At 45.3% G+C, this 18,802-nt stretch overlaps 1 protein-coding gene across 4 annotated transcripts in view; it reads right to left on the bottom strand.

The window, feature by feature from the left end:
• PTGFR (prostaglandin F receptor) overlaps window positions 1-4,499 on the bottom strand; it is a 65,035-nt gene extending 60,536 nt beyond the window's left edge. For 2 of the 4 annotated variants that reach the window (XM_077450399.1, XM_077450400.1), the window contains exon 1: window positions 4,236-4,499. The gene's annotated coding sequence lies outside the window, so the exon portion shown is untranslated. Of the gene's footprint in view, window positions 1-4,229 lie in introns of all 4 variants that reach the window. The other 2 variants (XM_077450397.1, XM_077450401.1) reach the window with 1 other exon arrangement.
• Between the last annotated feature and the right edge of the window lie 14,303 nt (window positions 4,500-18,802).

Consider the following 18,802-nt stretch of genomic DNA (forward strand, 5'->3'; position numbering starts at 1 on the left):
AGCTACAATGTATTCAACTTTTGTTTTTGGGTTTAATACAACTTTAATCTCCCGTCTGATCCGGGTCTAACGTACTTGGCACAGCCAGAATAATGGCACCAATAATCTTTTAGGTTGCCTGTAAAGGTGGTGTTCTGACCACCACCATAAAAAGCATTAACCATCAATGTAACCAGTAACACCTAATTCATTTTTTTAGCAGGGGTTTCTTGAGACCTGAAAATTATTTTAAGAGAGAAAGGCAACATAAAAAGTAAAAATCCAAACCAATTTTTTCTCTGTTTAATTCTCTCAACTCTACTCTGCTAAAGAGTTTCTATTAAGGATTGGTTCTCACCAGCCACTGAACTGCAGCGCAGCGGCTGGTGTACAGTGTGATCCGGCTGAACAAAAGTTTTAAAGGAACTTTATTGAGATTAAACACAGACATATTATAAAGTTCAACGGCCGGGTGTGCGGTGTGACGCAGTGGATTGCTGTGCACTGCACTGTAGTACTATAGTACTTTTTCTCAGTGCATTGTGCCCATACACCACAGCAATACAGTGGTGTGAACCGGGCACTTTGAAGACAAGGTATTTTGTCCATGCAGTAAGGCTTGGTTCACATATATGCAAACCGCATCCTATTTGCATAGCATGCAAATTGAACCGGCTTTCAATGGAGCCACTTCACACGGGGCGGCGGCGGTCTGATTCTGGAAAGGGCCCTGTGCGATTTTGGGTTCGGTTTAGGTCAAGTAAAAATTTGCACCTGAATTGCTCCTTAACCAGTGAACAAAACCAGACTCCAGACTGCAAAGTGCAGCTAGTCATGTGTAAACCTAGCCTAAGGCTTGGTTCACACCTATGCTTTTTCGGTGCTTTTTGGAGAATCACACTACAGTCCATTTAACATGGTTTCCTATGGGACACGTTGACATCTATGCTTTTTTCAGCCACTGCATTTTTAAATGCAAAACCGTGATTTTTTTTTTTTGCTTTTTTGGTTATGGACTTCAATGGAGATGCTGCAGAAAAGCATGTAGTGCGTTTATGCCATGATTTTACAGTGATTTTGCCACCATTTGCATTTTTTTTATCTGCCCAACAACAAATTGGCCAAAATAAATAAATAAAGAAAGAAAGAAATGCAAAATGCACTGTAGAGCGCACCAATTGCAAACTGCATAGAAGTGAATCGTGCCTCAGGCTGGATTCACATCTATGCATTTTTAGTGCTTTTTGCATTTTTCAGATTTGCATTACAGTCCATTTAACATGGTTTCCTATGGAACATGTTCTGTAGTGCAAATCTGCAAAAAGCACTAAAAATGCATAGGTGTGAATCCAGCATTAGGGTTACATTTTCACATATGTTTATTCTTTTTTTACATCCTTTTTTTTATTTGTATATAAAACAGATTGGACTTGACAGCAACATACAAATACCTACATAAAAAAAGTTACTTTTTTTCTTTCTTTTTAGTTTATTTATAGTACTTGTTACTTTTTTCTTTTTAGTTCATTTATAGTACTTGTTATTTTTTTCTTTTTAGTTTATTTATAGTACGTGTGACTTTTTTCTTTTTAGTTCATTTATAGTATTTGTTTTTTTTGTTTTGTTTTTTGTTTTATTTATAGTATGTTACTTTTTTCTTTTCAGTTTATTTATAGTACTTGTTGCTGTTTTATGTTTAGTTTATTTATATTGTTTGTTTCGTTTCTTTGTACTGTGTTTAATTTCATCCTGCGCTTTGAAAAACAGGCAAAAACCATATTTGACCAAAACATTTTTCTGTAACAAACTCAAACCTACCTCTGGATTAGAAGAAGCCTGGGGCCCTTGACAATAGGGAACATGAAGATAAATGTATTTCCTGAAGGTCTTAGTATTGCTAAAAATATTGTACACTGTGCAACAGTCAAGGGTTTAGTCTCGGTTCACACTGGTGCGATGCGGGAACCAGTGCGATTTCCGTGAGGGCTTCCGCTTCGCATCTGACTCGCAGGGAGTTTACACTGTCAATGTAAAGTTAATGACACCCCCAAATCGGTTCGCAGAACGCAGTGCGAACTGTGGAATCGGATTGCATGGGATCCGATTCCAGTACAGCCATGTGGTCCAATTCCAGTACAGACCAAAAAAAGTGTCCTGTATCATTTTGGTGCGAATCGATGCGATGTCAGCCGTACAAACTGTATGGCTGAATTCGCATTGCACAGACATCGCATGTGATGTGCACAGCAATGTGTGTGTGAATCGCATGCCATGTCTGCTATCGCATTAGTGTGAATCCAGCCTAGTACCTGTAATGATAATACACAGTATACTAAATCCTTTTAGGCTTGGTTCACACTGCTGCAATGTGATTTTCAGTGCAATTAGGCACTTTGTTGTGACTTTGGATGTGGTTAGCATATTGTGTGGAGCCAGATTACACTGAGATCACACCAAAGTGGCACAGAAACCTTTTCCAAAATTGCATCACATTGATGTGAACGGGCACCATTGAAATAAAATAGATTTCCCTTCTCATGTGATTTTGCGTAACAGAAGTCATTCCAGTGTGAACAACACTTACTATTTATATTTTTCATCACATTTACAAGAAGAACAAGCTGTCCAGCAAACTCCACAGCTATAGGGTTAAGGAAAACCATATGACACTACCGGGGTTCCTACAAATGTCAGCATAGTTTGAACCATTTCTCTTAAAAAAAAAAAAAAAACAGTTTCTGTAAATTTTTAAAAGGTGTTAGCTGGAGTGACATTTTACTTTGGACTTAAAGTCTATTTTAGATTGTACTGGTGATCAGGGCACTTTACTTGTATTATAACTGTACAGTCTCCCTTTACTGTGTAAAGTGCTGAACAAACTTTTGGCACTATATAAATCCTGTATAATAATAATAATCATAATAATAATAATAATAAAAATAATAATAATAACTAGTAAAAAAAAATGATAATAATAAAAATGCCATAAAAATGCCATAAATCTTTCCAATAGTTTGTAGACGCTATAACTTTTGCGCAAACCAATCAATATACGCTTATTGCAATTTTTTTGTAGAAGAATATATATCGGCCTAAACTGATGAAGAAATTTGTTTTTTAAAAACATTTTTGGTGATATTTATTATACCAAAATGTAAAAAATATATTTATTTTTTTCAAAATCATCACTTTTTTTTTTTGTTTATTGCACAAAAAATAAAAACTACAGAAGTGATCAAATACCACCAAAAGAAAGCTCTATTTTTGGGAATAAAAGCATGCACATTTTAATTGGCTACATCATTGCATGACCGCGCAATTGTCAGTTAAAGTGACGCAGTGCCAAATTGTAAAAAAGGGCTCCGGTCAGGAAGGCGATAAAATCTTCCGGGGCTGAAGCGGTTAATTGGCTCCTGTCTAAATTGGCCCCAATATGTGTATGTATGAATGCGAGTTAGGGACCTTAGATTGTAAGCTCCTCGAGGGCAGGAACTGATGTGAATGTATACTATATATGTAAAGTGCTGTGTAAATTGATGGTGCTACATAAGTACCAATAATAAATGAAAAAATGATAATAATATAATATAAAACTACAGGTGCATTTAGACTACCCAGTTCAAATGGTGACAACATTTCTGTATTGACTTTACTGTACAAATGAGGTTGTCACCCTGTGAAAGTGGAAAAATAATAGATCTGCTGTAAGGATCAACACTCGACAGATTGTAGCATAGATGTCATTTAAACTATTGCCCATAGTTCTACTTTAATGTAAATCTAGGTATATTTGGATCTGTACTGGTGCAAAGAAGCATTTGATTGTCTACGTGGAATTTACGAATATTGTTTACAAATCTTTATATACAGAAGGCATAAAAACTTTAAATAAGTAAATAAAATAAGTTAACTAATTGAAATAAGCTTTGAATTTTAGTTTGTATTATTGTACAAAATAAATGAAGAGTTATTTGATGTCTGCTTAATCACATTTTACAAGGCGATCAATTTTCCATTTCTCAATAACCTCCCTTTAGATTGTAAGCTCCATGAGCCGGGCCCTCCGGTCCCTTCTGAATCGAACTGTATTGTAATTGTACTGTCCCCCCTCTACATTGTAAAGCGCTGCGCAAACTGTTGGCACTATATAGATTCTGTATAATAATAATAATAATAACCTATTGATATTATTCAATCTTGTGTTTAAAAACGACAGTTTAACTTTTTTTTCTTTTTTTTTTTGTGTGTACCTGTACCTAGGGTCCCGCAGGCTCTTATCAGCCCCCGATGGCTTCATCTTGTTCGCTATTCATGGTCGCAGCCAAATTCGGAGGAGTATGGAATTTCAGCGTGAACGTTGAACCGGTAAATCCTTGGATCTTGCCAGCATCTCCATCTGTAGACTTGTTGTCTGAATGTGGTCTTGCAGTTTCCTCCCCTTACATATAAATAAACAGGCAGTGTTATAGAGAGCCGGACTTACTTGCAGCAGCCACTTATCCGTTCTGAACATAAAAATCAATGTGGTGCTCTAGGAGTCTCTCACGCCCCTCCCACCTCAGTTAACTATTGTGAGCCTATGACATTCTATTACGCTGTTACTATACGGAGCCAATGTGTTACAGGGGCAGGATGTCTGATGAAATATGGAATGATATCGGACCTTTCTGGCTACATTACAAAGGGCATGACTCTGTTATATTTATAAAATAAAATGTATATATATATATATATATATATATATATATATATATATATATATATATATATATAAATATATATACCCCTTTAAATAAGCTCATATTGATTCTATCTGGGGTTGGCAACCTTTTGAGAACAGTGTGCCGAAAAATGTTTTCAAAGAAATTAAGCGTGCCGATTTTATAACAAAAAAATCAACTTCACAATCTCAAACACTAAAAATATTTTTTATAAAGTAAAGGCTGCAATCTACTTTAGTAATAGAGGCATATTAATACCCTGCACTCTCATGCCCCAGATAAGCCCCCCTGCACCTCCAGTCCTCAAATCATCCCCAATTCCTGCACCTTCCCACCTCAGATCACTGTACGTCCCTGTAAATCTGTCCCACCTCTGTACACCCCTGCTCATCTGTCCCACCATTGTAACCCCCCACTGTGTCTCACTGACACTGTGCTACTTTGCTGATGGGGAGGGAGTCAACCTCAGATCAGCCCCAATTTGTGCAACTTCCCAACTCAGATCAGCCCCAATTCCTGCACCTCCAGTCCTCAGATCAGCCCCAATTCCTCCACCTCCAGTCCTCAGATCAGCCCCAATTCCTCCACCTCCAGTCCTCAGATCAGCCCCAATTCTTCCACCTCCAGTCCTCAGATCAGCCTCAATTCTTCCACCTCCAGTCCTCAGATCAGCCCCAATTCCTCCACCTCCAGTCCTCAGATCAGCCCCAATTCCTCCACCTCCAGTCCTCAGATCAGCCCCAATTCTTCCACCTCCAGTCCTCAGATCAGCCCCAATTCTTCCACCTCCAGTCCTCAGATCAGCCCCAATTCCTGCACCTCCAGTCCTCAGATCAGCCCCAAATCCTGCACCTCCAGTCCTCAGATCAGCCCCAATTCCTGCACCTCCAGTCCTCAGATCAGCCCCAATTCCTGTACCTCCAGTCCTCAGATCAGTCCCTATTCCTCCACCTCCAGTCCTCAGATCAGCCCCAATTCCTCCACCTCCAGTCCTCAGATCAGCCCCAATTCTTCCACCTCCAGTCCTCAGATCAGCCCCAATTCTTCCACCTCCAGTCCTCAGACCAGCCCCAATTCCTCCACCTCCTGTCCTCAGATCAGCCCCAATTCCTGTACCTCCAGTCCTCAGATCAGTCCCAATTCCTCCACCTCCAGTCCTCAGATCAGCCCCAATTCTTCCACCTCCAGTCATCAGATCAGCCCCAATTCCTCCACCTCCAGTCCTCAGATCAGCCCCAATTCCTCCACCTCCAGTCCTGAGATCAGCCCCAATTCCTGTACCTCCAGTCCTCAGATCAGCCCCAGTTCCTGCACCTCCAGTCCTCAGATCAGCCCCAATTCCTCCACCTCCAGTCCTCAGATCAGCCCCAATTCCTGCACCTCCAGTCCTCAGATCAGCCCCAATTCCTGTACCTCCAGTCCTCAGATCAGTCCCAATTCCTCCACCTCCAGTCCTCAGATCAGCCACAATTCTTCCACCTCCAGTCCTCAGATCAGCCCCAATTCCTCCACCTCCAGTCCTGAGATCAGCCCCAATTCCTCCACCTCCAGTCCTGAGATCAGCCCCAATTCCTGTACCTCCAGTCCTCAGATCAGCCCCAGTTCCTGCACCTCCAGTCCTCAGATCAGCCCCAATTCCTCCACCTCCAGTCCTCAGATCAGCCCCAATTCCTCCACCTCCAGTCCTCAGATCAGCCCCAATTCTTCCACCTCCAGTCCTCAGATCAGCCCCAATTCTTCCACCTCCAGTCCTCAGATCAGCCCCAATTCCTCCACCTCCAGTCCTCAGATCAGCCCCAATTCCTCCACCTCCAGTCCTCAGATCAGCCCCAATTCTTCCACCTCCAGTCCTCAGATCAGCCCCAATTCTTCCACCTCCAGTCCTCAGATCAGCCCCAATTCCTGCACCTCCAGTCCTCAGATCAGCCCCAAATCCTGCACCTCCAGTCCTCAGATCAGCCCCAATTCCTGCACCTCCAGTCCTCAGGTCAGCCCCAATTCCTGTACCTCCAGTCCTCAGATCAGTCCCAATTCCTCCACCTCCAGTCCTCAGATCAGCCCCAATTCTTCCACCTCCAGTCCTCAGATCAGCCCCAATTCTTCCACCTCCAGTCCTCAGATCAGCCCCAATTCCTCCACCTCCTGTCCTCAGATCAGCCCCAATTCCTGTACCTCCAGTCCTCAGATCAGTCCCAATTCCTCCACCTCCAGTCCTCAGATCAGCCCCAATTCTTCCACCTCCAGTCCTCAGATCAGCCCCAATTCCTCCACCTCCAGTCCTCAGATCAGCCCCAATTCCTCCACCTCCAGTCCTGAGATCAGCCCCAATTCCTGTACCTCCAGTCCTCAGATCAGCCCCAGTTCCTGCACCTCCAGTCCTCAGATCAGCCCCAATTCCTCCACCTCCAGTCCTGAGATCAGCCCCAATTCCTGTACCTCCAGTCCTCAGATCAGCCCCAGTTCCTGCACCTCCAGTCCTCAGATCAGCCCCAATTCCTCCACCTCCAGTCCTCAGATCAGCCCCAATTCCTGCACCTCCAGTCCTCAGATCAGCCCCAATTCCTGTACCTCCAGTCCTCAGATCAGTCCCAATTCCTCCACCTCCAGTCCTCAGATCAGCCCCAATTCTTCCACCTCCAGTCCTGAGATCAGCCCCAATTCCTCCACCTCCAGTCCTGAGATCAGCCCCAATTCCTCCACCTCCAGTCCTGAGATCAGCCCCAATTCCTGTACCTCCAGTCCTCAGATCAGCCCCAGTTCCTGCACCTCCAGTCCTCAGATCAGCCCCAATTCCTCCACCTCCAGTCCTCAGATCAGCCCCAATTCCTCCACCTCCAGTCCTCAGATCAGCCCCAATTCTTCCACCTCCAGTCCTCAGATCAGCCCCAATTCTTCCACCTCCAGTCCTCAGATCAGCCCCAATTCCTCCACCTCCAGTCCTCAGATCAGCCCCAATTCCTCCACCTCCAGTCCTGAGATCAGCCCCAATTCCTGTACCTCCAGTCCTCAGATCAGCCCCAGTTCCTGCACCTCCAGTCCTCAGATCAGCCCCAATTCCTCCACCTCCAGTCCTCAGATCAGCCCCAATTCCTGCACCTCCAGTCCTCAGATCAGCCCCAATTCCTGTACCTTCAGTCCTCAGATCAGTCCCAATTCCTCCACCTCCAGTCCTCAGATCAGCCCCAATTCTTCCACCTCCAGTCCTCAGATCAGCCCCAATTCCTCCACCTCCAGTCCTCAGATCAGCCCCAATTCCTCCACCTCCAGTCCTGAGATCAGCCCCAATTCCTGTACCTCCAGTCCTCAGATCAGCCCCAGTTCCTGCACCTCCAGTCCTCAGATCAGCCCCAATTCCTCCACCTCCAGTCCTCAGATCAGCCCCAATTCCTGCACCTCCAGTCCTCAGATCAGCCCCAATTCCTCCACCTCCAGTCCTCAGATCAGCCCCAATTCCTCCACCTCCAGTCCTCAGATCAGTCCCAATTCCTCCACCTCCAGTCCTCAGATCAGCCCCAATCAGTGCATTTGCAGATCCACAGAAACACACTTCATTCCATTTGACCTTATTTCCAATAGGTTCTGTTCCCATTTATGCAATGCGTTTGTAGCACCCTCTACCTTAGGTAGGTAGGTGCTAGAGTAGTGTTTTTTTGTGTACTGCCATTGCAAAAAAAAGTTACATTTAGGCAATTTAGGTTTTTTTTTGATCTGGGGGCGAGGAGTGGTTTAGCGTAGCAGCAGGGGACTGACATGTACTTTATCTCTCTGGCACCTCCTTTGTTTCCAGAGGCTTCTGGAAAAGAGGCCGGCAGAGAGTGAGAGTGTCATGGAGCATATCTTAGAACCCTGACCAATCCCCAACTAGGATTGGCAGGAGGCAGGCCTCCTATATATGCTCATGGCCAGCCTGTTGTGGGAATAACTGAATGATGGCATGTTAGGCTGTGGTGGCCCTGGGAGGACCCCCTTTCTGGGGGGGGTGACCTCAGGCCTGGAGCGCGGGAGCTGGGAGGGAGCCTCTCTTTACATGGTCATTGAGGGGTGTCCTGGAACAGGAGCAGGAGGAAGACAGCAGGAAGCACTGCCAGGAAAGTCTTTCAGGAGGGATCCATGCCGGGGTCGGTGAGTGAGAAGCTCTGGGAGAGACATGTCAGGATTGGATATGAAGCCAGAGGGAGAGACCGTGGTGTTGTTGAAGTCATGTCGCTGCAGTCAGGAGGGTTGGCAGGATTTGCACCGGACTTGATGGGATCAGGAGTCCACCAAGTATCAGCACAACTTTTCGTTTTCATCTAAAATGGTTGCTACCTCAGAGGGGACTGCAGACCCCCGCCTGCAAATGGCTACTAGGAAAATGTTAGGACTTATTCAGAGTGAGGCCTAGCCATGTGCTAACGGTGACAGGAATCTAGAATTGGACAGTAAAAGGAAACAAAGTGATCTCAAGTAGTGTGCTGGAGGAGATGTGAAGTAGCAGAGACTGTCAATTTGTAGCAATTGTATGAAAAAAGCATTAAACATGCATGTACATGCATATTTGGTGTGTTTTTGGTGCGATTTCCTGCATGACAACAGACGCCTCCTAACAACATCAACACTTGCCAAAATCAAAAAAGCGCATGGAAAAATGCAAAATGCACTGGAAAACACACCACAAAAATGCATAAATCACACATGCATAGAAGTGAACCTAGGCTAAAGTGGTAGTTAACTCCAAAAAAAAGAAAGAAAAGAAAATAGAAAATGGTCCCCTGCAGGTTAATTCCATAATGTGCTAGCAAGCACTGGCTTCCAAATAGTATTGACATTGGATCATGACTGCACAATGAGCATCAGCATGCAGTGGCGGAACTACCGCCATAGCGACCCACGCATCATCTCTCACCGTCCGGCGCCACTGTGCAGGCAGCAGAGAGATTACATCATCTCTCTGCTGCCTGACTCAGACTGGGACACAGGAAGTGACAATCCCCATTCCCCACCTTAGCAGGAAAGTGACAATCTGCCACTTGTGTCAGGTGACGTGGCAAGTGGACAATCCGCAATGGGTGGCAGGTGACGTGGCAAGTGGACAATTTGCAACTTGTGGCAAGTGACAATCCGCAACTGGCAGGTGATGTGGCAAGTGGGCAATCCGCAATGGGTCGCAGGTGACGTGGCAAGTGGACAATTTGAAAATTGTGGCAAGTGACAATCTGCAACTTGTGGCAGGTGATATGGCAAGTGGGCAATCCACAATGGGTGCCAGGTGACATCGCAAGTGGACAATTTGCAACGTGTGGCAGGTGACGTGGCAAGTGGACAATCCGCAACTTGTGGCATGTGACAATCCACAATGGGTGGCAGGTGATGTGGCAAGTGGACAATCCGCAACTTGTGGCACGTGACAATCCACAATGGGTGGCAGGTGACATGGCAAGTGAGCAATTTGCAACGTCTGGAAAGTTACAATCCACAACTTGTGGCAGGTGGTGTGGTACGTGAACAATCCGCAATGTGTGGCAGGGGATAGTGGACAATCTGTAATGTGTGGCAGGTGATGTGGCAAGTGGACAATCCGCAACTTGTGGTATGTGACAATCCACAATGGGTGGCAGGTGACATGGCAAGTGGACAATTTGCAACGTGTGGCAGGTGACGTGGCAAGTGGACAATCCGCAACTTGTGGCACGTGAAACTCCGCAATGGGTGGCAGGTGACATGGCAAGTGTACAATTTGCAACGTCTGGAAAGTTACAATCCGCAGTTTGTGGTAGGTGATGTGGCAAGTGAACAATCTCTAATGTGTGGCAGGTGATAGTGAACAAACTCTAATGTGTGGCAGGTGACGTGGCAAGTGACAATCCGCAACTTGTGGCAGATGACGTGGTAAGTGACAATCAGGAACTTGTGGCAGATGACGTATCAAGTGACAATCTGCAACTTGTGACAAGTGACAATCTGCATCTGGTGGCAGGCGACGGTGGCAAGTGACACACTAAAGGCTCCCACTGATTCTGCATTACCGTGAGTTGAAGTATTTCATTTTCTATAACAATGTAATAATAGAAATAATGTGTTTCAATCATCCTGACGCTATAACAACCATGGTGCCATGATGATTGGAGCGCCAACATCAGCCATTACCCCGATAAATTGCCCCCCAAAAAACGTATTTCCTGGCAGTGCCCTTCCCGAGACTAGACTCTGGATCCACCCCTGGGTGAAGGTGGGGGGCATACAACATTTTGCTATGGGGCCCTGTGATTTCTAGTTACGTGCCTATCAGCATGGCTGCTTTTGGTCTCAATAAAAGGGGCATGTGACAGGGGGACAATGCAGGAGCACAGATGAAAGGCAGTTGTCACCTCAGAACAGAAAGTGCCTAAACAAGGGTAAATCACCAGGTGTTCTTTAAAAGTGAAACTGTAGGCAAAAAAAATGACATATATTATTTAGTCTGTCAAATGGCACACTTCAGTTTTTATTTTTTATAAATCCCATCCCTAACATAGTTTATTATTTGTTGATCCTGCCAGTAGGTCTGTTAGTTTTCCACTTCCTATAGCAGGGTGACATTGCTCATGATTTTACCAGGAGATCTCACAGCAGCAATGTCACCTTTAGGTAGACATGTAGGCAGGTGCAGTTTATTTTCTCCACAGCAGGTGGCGCTCGACCGTAGCAGCTCTGCAGCTGTAGAGGAAGTCATGAGGAACATGTTCCCTCTGCGGTTTCCCGGGTCACTGGGGAAGTGATCCAATTGGATGCTCTGGTCCCATGTGAATCTGGTGGCCATCTTAGATCAGGCAGAGCCTATTGACGGGCCTGTCTCCCAGGTTTGGTGTGCTTTATGAGAGTGGGTAGTGTAGGGAAAGTTACCCCATCTGGTAGGGACAGCGCTAGCGGTAGCGAGAGGTTTCTAATGAGGAGGGAAAGTGTAGGGTCGCAACTCATCTGGATATATTCCTGTTTGGGCACAAGGCGGCCAAGCCGCATTCTGTCCCTTCTCAGTAGACAATGTCAGTCCGGCTGAAATCTGCTCCTTTCACGTTGCTGGAAATCATGAGTGCACCCAGCTGGGCAGCCTTCCCACCAGGTTTGTTGTAAACTGTTACTACATTAACTCAATACAAGGTTTGCATTGCACATGACTGGGAATTGTTGCTGCGGCACCACGCTGCACCTCACTTACAGACATGTTGTTTTAGGTGGACTTTAAAGTGGTTGTAAACCTCAGACATGAATTATGAACAAAGCATATCCCTCTATAGTGTGTACTTGTCTCAATCCAGAGCATTAAGTGTCATTTCTGTCAGCTGCCTCCTTCCTCTGCTACCAGCATGAGTCACTTCTGATGAAGTTTTCCTGGCAGCAAGAGAAAAAAGTTGACAGGTGAGGGTGCTCCAGCACACAGCCTGCGATTGACAGCCTAACAGACCAAACTGTTCAGCAAATGTGATGACTCTCCGGTGGCGCTGGGCAGTGTGGTTCTTTTTCTGGTGGCGCTGGGCAGTATGGCACTCTCTCTGGTGGCGCTGGGAAATGTGGTTCTGTTTCTGGTGGCGTTGGGCAGTAGGGTTCTGTTTCTGGTGACGCTGGGCAGCGTGGTTCCTTTTCTGGTGGCGCTGGGCAGTGTGACGCTCTCTCTGGGGGTGCTGGGCAGTGTGGTTCTCGTTCTGGTGACGTTGGGCAGTGTGGAGCTCTCTCTGGGGGTGCTGGGTAGTATGGAGCTCTCTCTGGTGGCATTGGGCAGTGTGGTTCTCTTTCTGGTGATGCTGGGCAGTGTGACGCTCTTTCTGGTGGCGCTGGGCAGCGTGGTTCTTGTTCTTGGCTTCCCCCATACAGTCTCTTTCTTTTTCCTTTCTCCTGTAGCTGCTACTTGTGTACTATGTGTAGCACATACTTCCTCAGTTTGCTTCTCTCTCTTCTCCCAGCAGAGTGCATGCTGGGGGCTGTAACCTGCTCCCTGTGGAGAACATCTTCTGGGACTACATGTCCCATGATGCTCCCCTTCTTCCTTCTGGTTGGCCCTCCGCTGTGGTCAATGGGGAAGGAAGAAGAGCAGCAAGAAGCACTCTCTTCTCCCATGCTGCTAAAGGAGAAAGGGGGAGTGAATAGGGGAAACATTCTGGCAGCCCGCCCCGCAGCTCGTCTCTCCCTGTCACATCGCCACTGCTACTGCGAGTGCTCTGCAGCTGAGCAGCTGCCCGCTGTCACCACTTTACTTATGTGGAGGGGGGCTCAACAGCAACCACTACATCTGCTTCCTTGTTGGTGTCTCCCCTCTAGAGGGTGTCACCCAGGTGTGGTCCACCTTGTTCACCACGCACCCCCATAATGACATAATAAAGTGGCACTGATGGGTGGCACTGATGGGTGGCATTGATAGGTGGCACTGAAGGGCATTGATAGGTGGTACTGAAGGGCATTGATAAGTGGCATTGATGGGTGGCAGTGATGGGCACTGGTAGGTGACACTGATAGGAGGCGATGATGGGCGGCACTGAAGGGTATTGATAGGTGGTACTGAAGGTCACTGATAGGTGGCATTGATGGGTGGCAGTGATGGGCACTGGTAGGTGACACTGATAGGTAGCACTGATAAGTGGTACTAATGGGCCCTAGTTGGCACCACTCATGGGAATTGATAGGTGGCACTGGTGGGCACTAATTGGCGGCACTGATATGCACTGGTGGTCACTGGCAGGTGGCACTGGTGGGCACTGATAGGTGGCATTGATGGGTGGCAGTGATGGGCACTGATAGGTGGCACTGAGAAGTGGCACTGATGGGTGGCACTGAAGGGCATTGATAGGTGGCATTGATGGGCACTGAGAGGTGGCACTGAGAAGTGGCACTGATGGGTGGCACTGAAGGGCACTGATAGGTGGCATTGATGGGTGGCAGTGATGGGCACTGGTAGGTGACACTGATAGGTGGCATTGATGGGTGGTACTGATGGGCCCTAGTTGGCACCACTCATGGGCATTGATAGGTGGCACTGGTGGGCACTGATTGGTGGCACTGATATGCACTGGTGGTAACTGGCAGGTGGCACTGGTGGGCACAGAAGTCTCACCCTCTTGGGACCGATGTCCCTATGACAGAAGCCGGTGATAGACTTTTCTGTCTCATCATGATGTCAGAAGGAGAAGAAAAGCAGTTTACCAATCTTCTGTTTACATAATGTGAACAGCTGTCATTGGCTGACAGCTGATCATGTGGTAAGGGCCCGGGATCAGCCGGTTTTACTCTGATCTGTGATCAGCCAAGTCTCAGTGACTCGCTGATCACAGAGCATGCCGCACGCACCCCGCAGGCAACAATTTAGGCCTGCGGTGTAGCCGTCATTCGGCTATAGTGCGGGTGGGAGGAGGTTAAAGTGAATAACTCAACACCAAGTTCACTATATGGACCCCTTATATATTTGTACATGGTGATCATATCCCCCCTTAATTTCCTCTTCTCAAGAGAGAGTAAATTCAGTTCCTCTAATCTTTCCTCATAGCTGAGCTCCTCCATGCCTCTTATCAGTTTGCATATTCCAGATGAGGTCTTACTAATCATTTGTACAAAATGATATCTCTCTCTCTACAGTCCATATCTCTTAATTCAGTTATAATCCATTTATTAATGCTATTTTCAGAGGGCAATATGTGTGTGTGTGTGTGTGTGTGTGTGTGTGTGTGTGTGTGTGTGTGTGTGTGTGTGTGTGTGTGTGTGTGTGTTTTTGCCCTCAGTTCCTTATGGGGCCTAACAGCCCAAACTGTCCAGCAAATGACTGGCCTAGACGCAGACTGTTTATGCCCAGGGCCAATCATTCGCAGGTAATTACTTCATGAGCTTTATGCGATTGGCCACAAATAGCTGCAGGAGCTGTCAGTCTCCTGATGCTTTCAATGGGGCTTCCCAGCTGCAGTTAATCACAAGAAATTGCCTGGTTCTCCCAATGACATTTACATAGCTACATATTTAAAAAAGCCTGAAAACAAGTTCTGACACAAACATATTCATAAGGTCAGATGAGATTTTATTGATCTATTTTAAAGTAATGAATTATTTCCTTAGCCAGTGGAGGCGGATATTGTATAGCTTGTATACAACAATAATGATCGTATGACATTATTTTGACATTTTGACATTATTTTGTTAGAGGAGATTTTGCAATTTCAAAAGCTAGTCTGAAAGCGTTCACTAAACAAGAGATCCCATGCAGGGACAAATTTCCAGGGTCACAGATAAATAAATACACGTAGATGTCCTTCCCTGAAGACATGAAATATTTCTCGACCACATGGTGGTCCAGAGAGATTGTAGACCTTATGTATGTTTTTATTGTGGAATTATTTACAATTGGCCGCAGTGTTGACCCTGGTGGACCACCCATCCATTGGTGTGCATCACCGTGAGCTGTTGACTTCATATAATCATGGGCATGTCACCACAATTCTGCAGAAGTATGCACAGGAAAGCAGATAAGAGAATTTCATAACTTCTGTCATTTCATCAAATTGTGTTCTCTACTAGATTCTATTTCTTCTTACATATTTTTTTTAGAACAAAATTATTGAAATTATTGACCTCACCATCTGTGTGGATAGCAGCTATATATATATATATATATATATATATATATATATATATATATATATACACTCACTACATTACATTGTAGCAAAGTGTAATTTCTTCAGTGTTGTCACATGAAAAGATATAAAATAGTAAATATTTACAAAATTGTTAGGGGTGTACTCACTTTTGTGAGCTATTATATATATATATATATATATATATATATATATATATATATATATATATATAATAGCTCACAAAAGTGAGTACACCCCTAACAATTTTGTAAATATTTTATTCTATCTTTTCATGTGACAACACTGAAGAAATGACACTTTGCTACAAGTAAAGTAGTGAGTGTACAGCTTGTATAACAGTGTAAATTTGCTGTCCCCTCAAAATAACTCAACACACAGCCATTAATGTCTAAACCGCTGACAACAAAGGTGAGTACACCCCTAAGTGAAAAGATCCAAATTGGGCCCAATTAGCCATTTTCCCTCCCCGGTGTCATCTGACTCATTAGTGTTACAAGGTCTCAGGTGTGAATGGGGAGCAGGTGTGTTAAATTTGGTGTTATCGCTCTCACCCTCATGGCAAAGAACTCTCTGAGGATATGAAAAAAATAAATGTTACTCTACAAAAAGATGGCCTAGGCTAATAAAGATTGCCAAGACCCTGAAACTGATCTGCAGAATGGTGGCTAAGACCATACAGCAGTTTAACAGAACAGGTTCCACTCAGAACAGGCCTCGCCAAGGTCCACCAAAGAGGTTGAGTGCACATGCTCAGTATCCTATCCAGAGGTTGTCTTTGGGAAATAGATGTATGAGTGCTGCCAGCATTGCTGCAGAGGTTGAAGGGGTTGGGGGTCAGCCTGTCAGTGATCAGACCATATGCCGCACACTGCATCAAATTGGTCTGCATAGCTGTTGTCCCAGAAGGAAGCCTCTTCTAAAGATGATGCACAAGAAAGCCCACAAACAGTTTGCTGAAGACAAGCAGACTAAGGACATGGATTACTAGAACCATGTCCTGTGATCTGATGAGACCAAAATAAACGTATTTGGTTCAGATGGTGTCAAGCATGTGTGGCGGCAACCAGGTGAGGAGTACAAAGACAAGTGTGCCTTGCCTACAGTCAAGCATGGTGGTGGGAGTGTCATGGTCTGAGGCTGCATGATTGCTGCTGGCACTGGGGGGGCTACAGTTCATTGAGGGAACCATGAATGCCAACATGTACTGTGACATACTGAAGCAGAGCATGATCTCCCATCGGAGACTGGGCCGCAGGGCAGTATTCCAACATGATACCAACCCCAAACACACCTCCAAGACAAACACTGCCTTGTTAAAGAAGCTGAGGGTAAAGATGATGGACTGGCCAAGTATGTCTCCAGACCTAAACGCTATTGAGAATCTGTGGGGCATCCTCAAATGGAAGGTGGAGGAGCGCAAGGTCTATGACATCCACCAGCTCTGTGATGTCGTCATGGAGGAGGGGAAGAGGACTCCAGTGGCAACCTGTGAAGCTCTGGTGAGCTCCATGCCCAAGGGGGTTAAGACAGTGGATATTTTCACTTAGGGGTGTACTGAATTTTATTGCCTGCGGTTTAGACGTTAATGGCTGTGTTGAGTTATTTTGAGGGGACAGCAAATTTACACTGTTATACAAGCTGTACACTCACTACTTTACATTGTAGCAAAGTGTCATTTCTTCAGTGTTGTCACATTAAAATATCTTATAAAATATTTACAAAAATGTGTGAGGTGTACTCACTTTTGTGAGATACTGTGTATATATATATATATATATCTTTTTCACCCCTGCCCCCAGCTTTTAAAACCCTTAAAGTGGTAGTAAAGTCTTCTTTTTGACTTGTACCTACAGGTAAGCCTATAATAAGGCTTACCTGTAGATATAGTGAATATCTCCTCCACAGTTTAGGAGATATTCACACTGCATGCAGCCGGTGACATCACTGCATACCTGTGCCATCTCTTCAGAGCTTCGTGCCGTGGTCGTGACTCCAGTACGCATTTACCGAAGTCATCACGACTCAGCCAATCAGATGGCCAGAGCCATTTGAACCCGGGAAGAAAGATCGGGTGAAGATAAGATGGAAGCCCTGTCAGCGGTGACCGTGTGCTGTTGGGGGGCTTTGTTCTAAGGCAAGTATTTCATAATGTGCTAGTATGTGATGCATACTATCACAATATGCCATTGTCTTGCAGGTTTTTTTTCGAGGTGCGGTTTAGGGCCGCTTTAAAGAGCCAGGAGCCGGTTGGTGGGAAGGAGTTAAAGGGTAAGTTCACTGATCTGTAATGTGAACTTACACAGGACCCCCTCCTCATCCCCCCCCCAGTCCCGCTGACCTGGATCGCGGCAATCTCCCGTTCTTAGCCCCAGTATAGCTGCCTCAGGAGTCTCGCAGCTGAATTACATGGGCATCGCTGACCAATCAGAAGCCGTGTAGCCTGTTCTGTCTGCTGGGAAGAAGATGCGTGAATGCCGAGGGGATTTCTAAGCCCCGGACTTCTGAGGACACTATACCGGGGCTCAGAACGGGAGATCGCCACGATCCAGGTCAGCGGGACCCGGGGGGGGGGGGGGGGGGGTGGAGTCCTTTGTAAGTTCACCTTACAGATTTTTCTGTAAAGTTGTAAAGATGAATTTACCCTTTAAGGAAAAATATTCTGCCATCCTCATTATACCCATTGTTTCTTTTTGAATCTTTTTGTTTCTTCATCTGCAGATCAATGGGATGACCAAATGTTCCTCTGTCTAACCCCTTATAAGCCCTTAATTTACTCTAATCAGCCTTAATTAATTTAATTCTCCTCCCTTTATTTTTTTGTCTGCTTTTTTTATTTTTTATTTATGTCTATTTTATAAACGATAAACAATTAAACCTTTTTTTGTTTGCTTTGTTAGTGAATATGTTTACACATATATATTAACATATATTTACACATTTCACATTTAAAAAGTGCAAAATTAAAAAAAAAATCAATTTATTTCATTTGTAAATAACATTTCAATGCTTTGTACTATTACAGCTGAAGTGAAAACAAAACACTTGCGGTAGGTATCGGTAATTGGTATCAGCAAGTACTAAAAAAAAAGTATCAGTACTCATTGTAAAAAAAGAAATGGTATCGGTGAATCCCTAGATAGTACTGCTAACAGATGTTCTTGCCATTTGTGTTTCCAATGGGGAGATTCACAATCTTTATTGGTCCTATTGACCATTGTCTCCAGTAAGACCCCTTTCATACTGTGGCGCATTGCAGGCGCTACAGCGCTAAAAATAGCGCCTGCAAAGCGCCCTGAAGGAGCCGTTCCTCACACTCCAGTGTGAAAGCCCCACAGTAAAAAAAAGTCCTGCTAGCAGAATCTTTGGAGCAGTGAAGGAGCGGGGTGTATGCCACTCCTTCACCGCTCCTGCCCATTGAAATGAATGGGGCAGCGTGGCTATATCGCGGTGGTTTTAACCCTTTCTCGGCCGCTAGCAGGGAGGTAAAACCGCCCCGCTAGCGGCCAAATA

The sequence above is a fragment of the Lithobates pipiens genome, unplaced genomic scaffold (assembly GCF_037356315.1).
Source record: "Lithobates pipiens isolate NorthernLeopardFrog02 unplaced genomic scaffold, aLitPip1_a1.2 Scaffold_23, whole genome shotgun sequence".
NCBI lineage: Eukaryota > Metazoa > Chordata > Amphibia > Anura > Ranidae > Lithobates > Lithobates pipiens.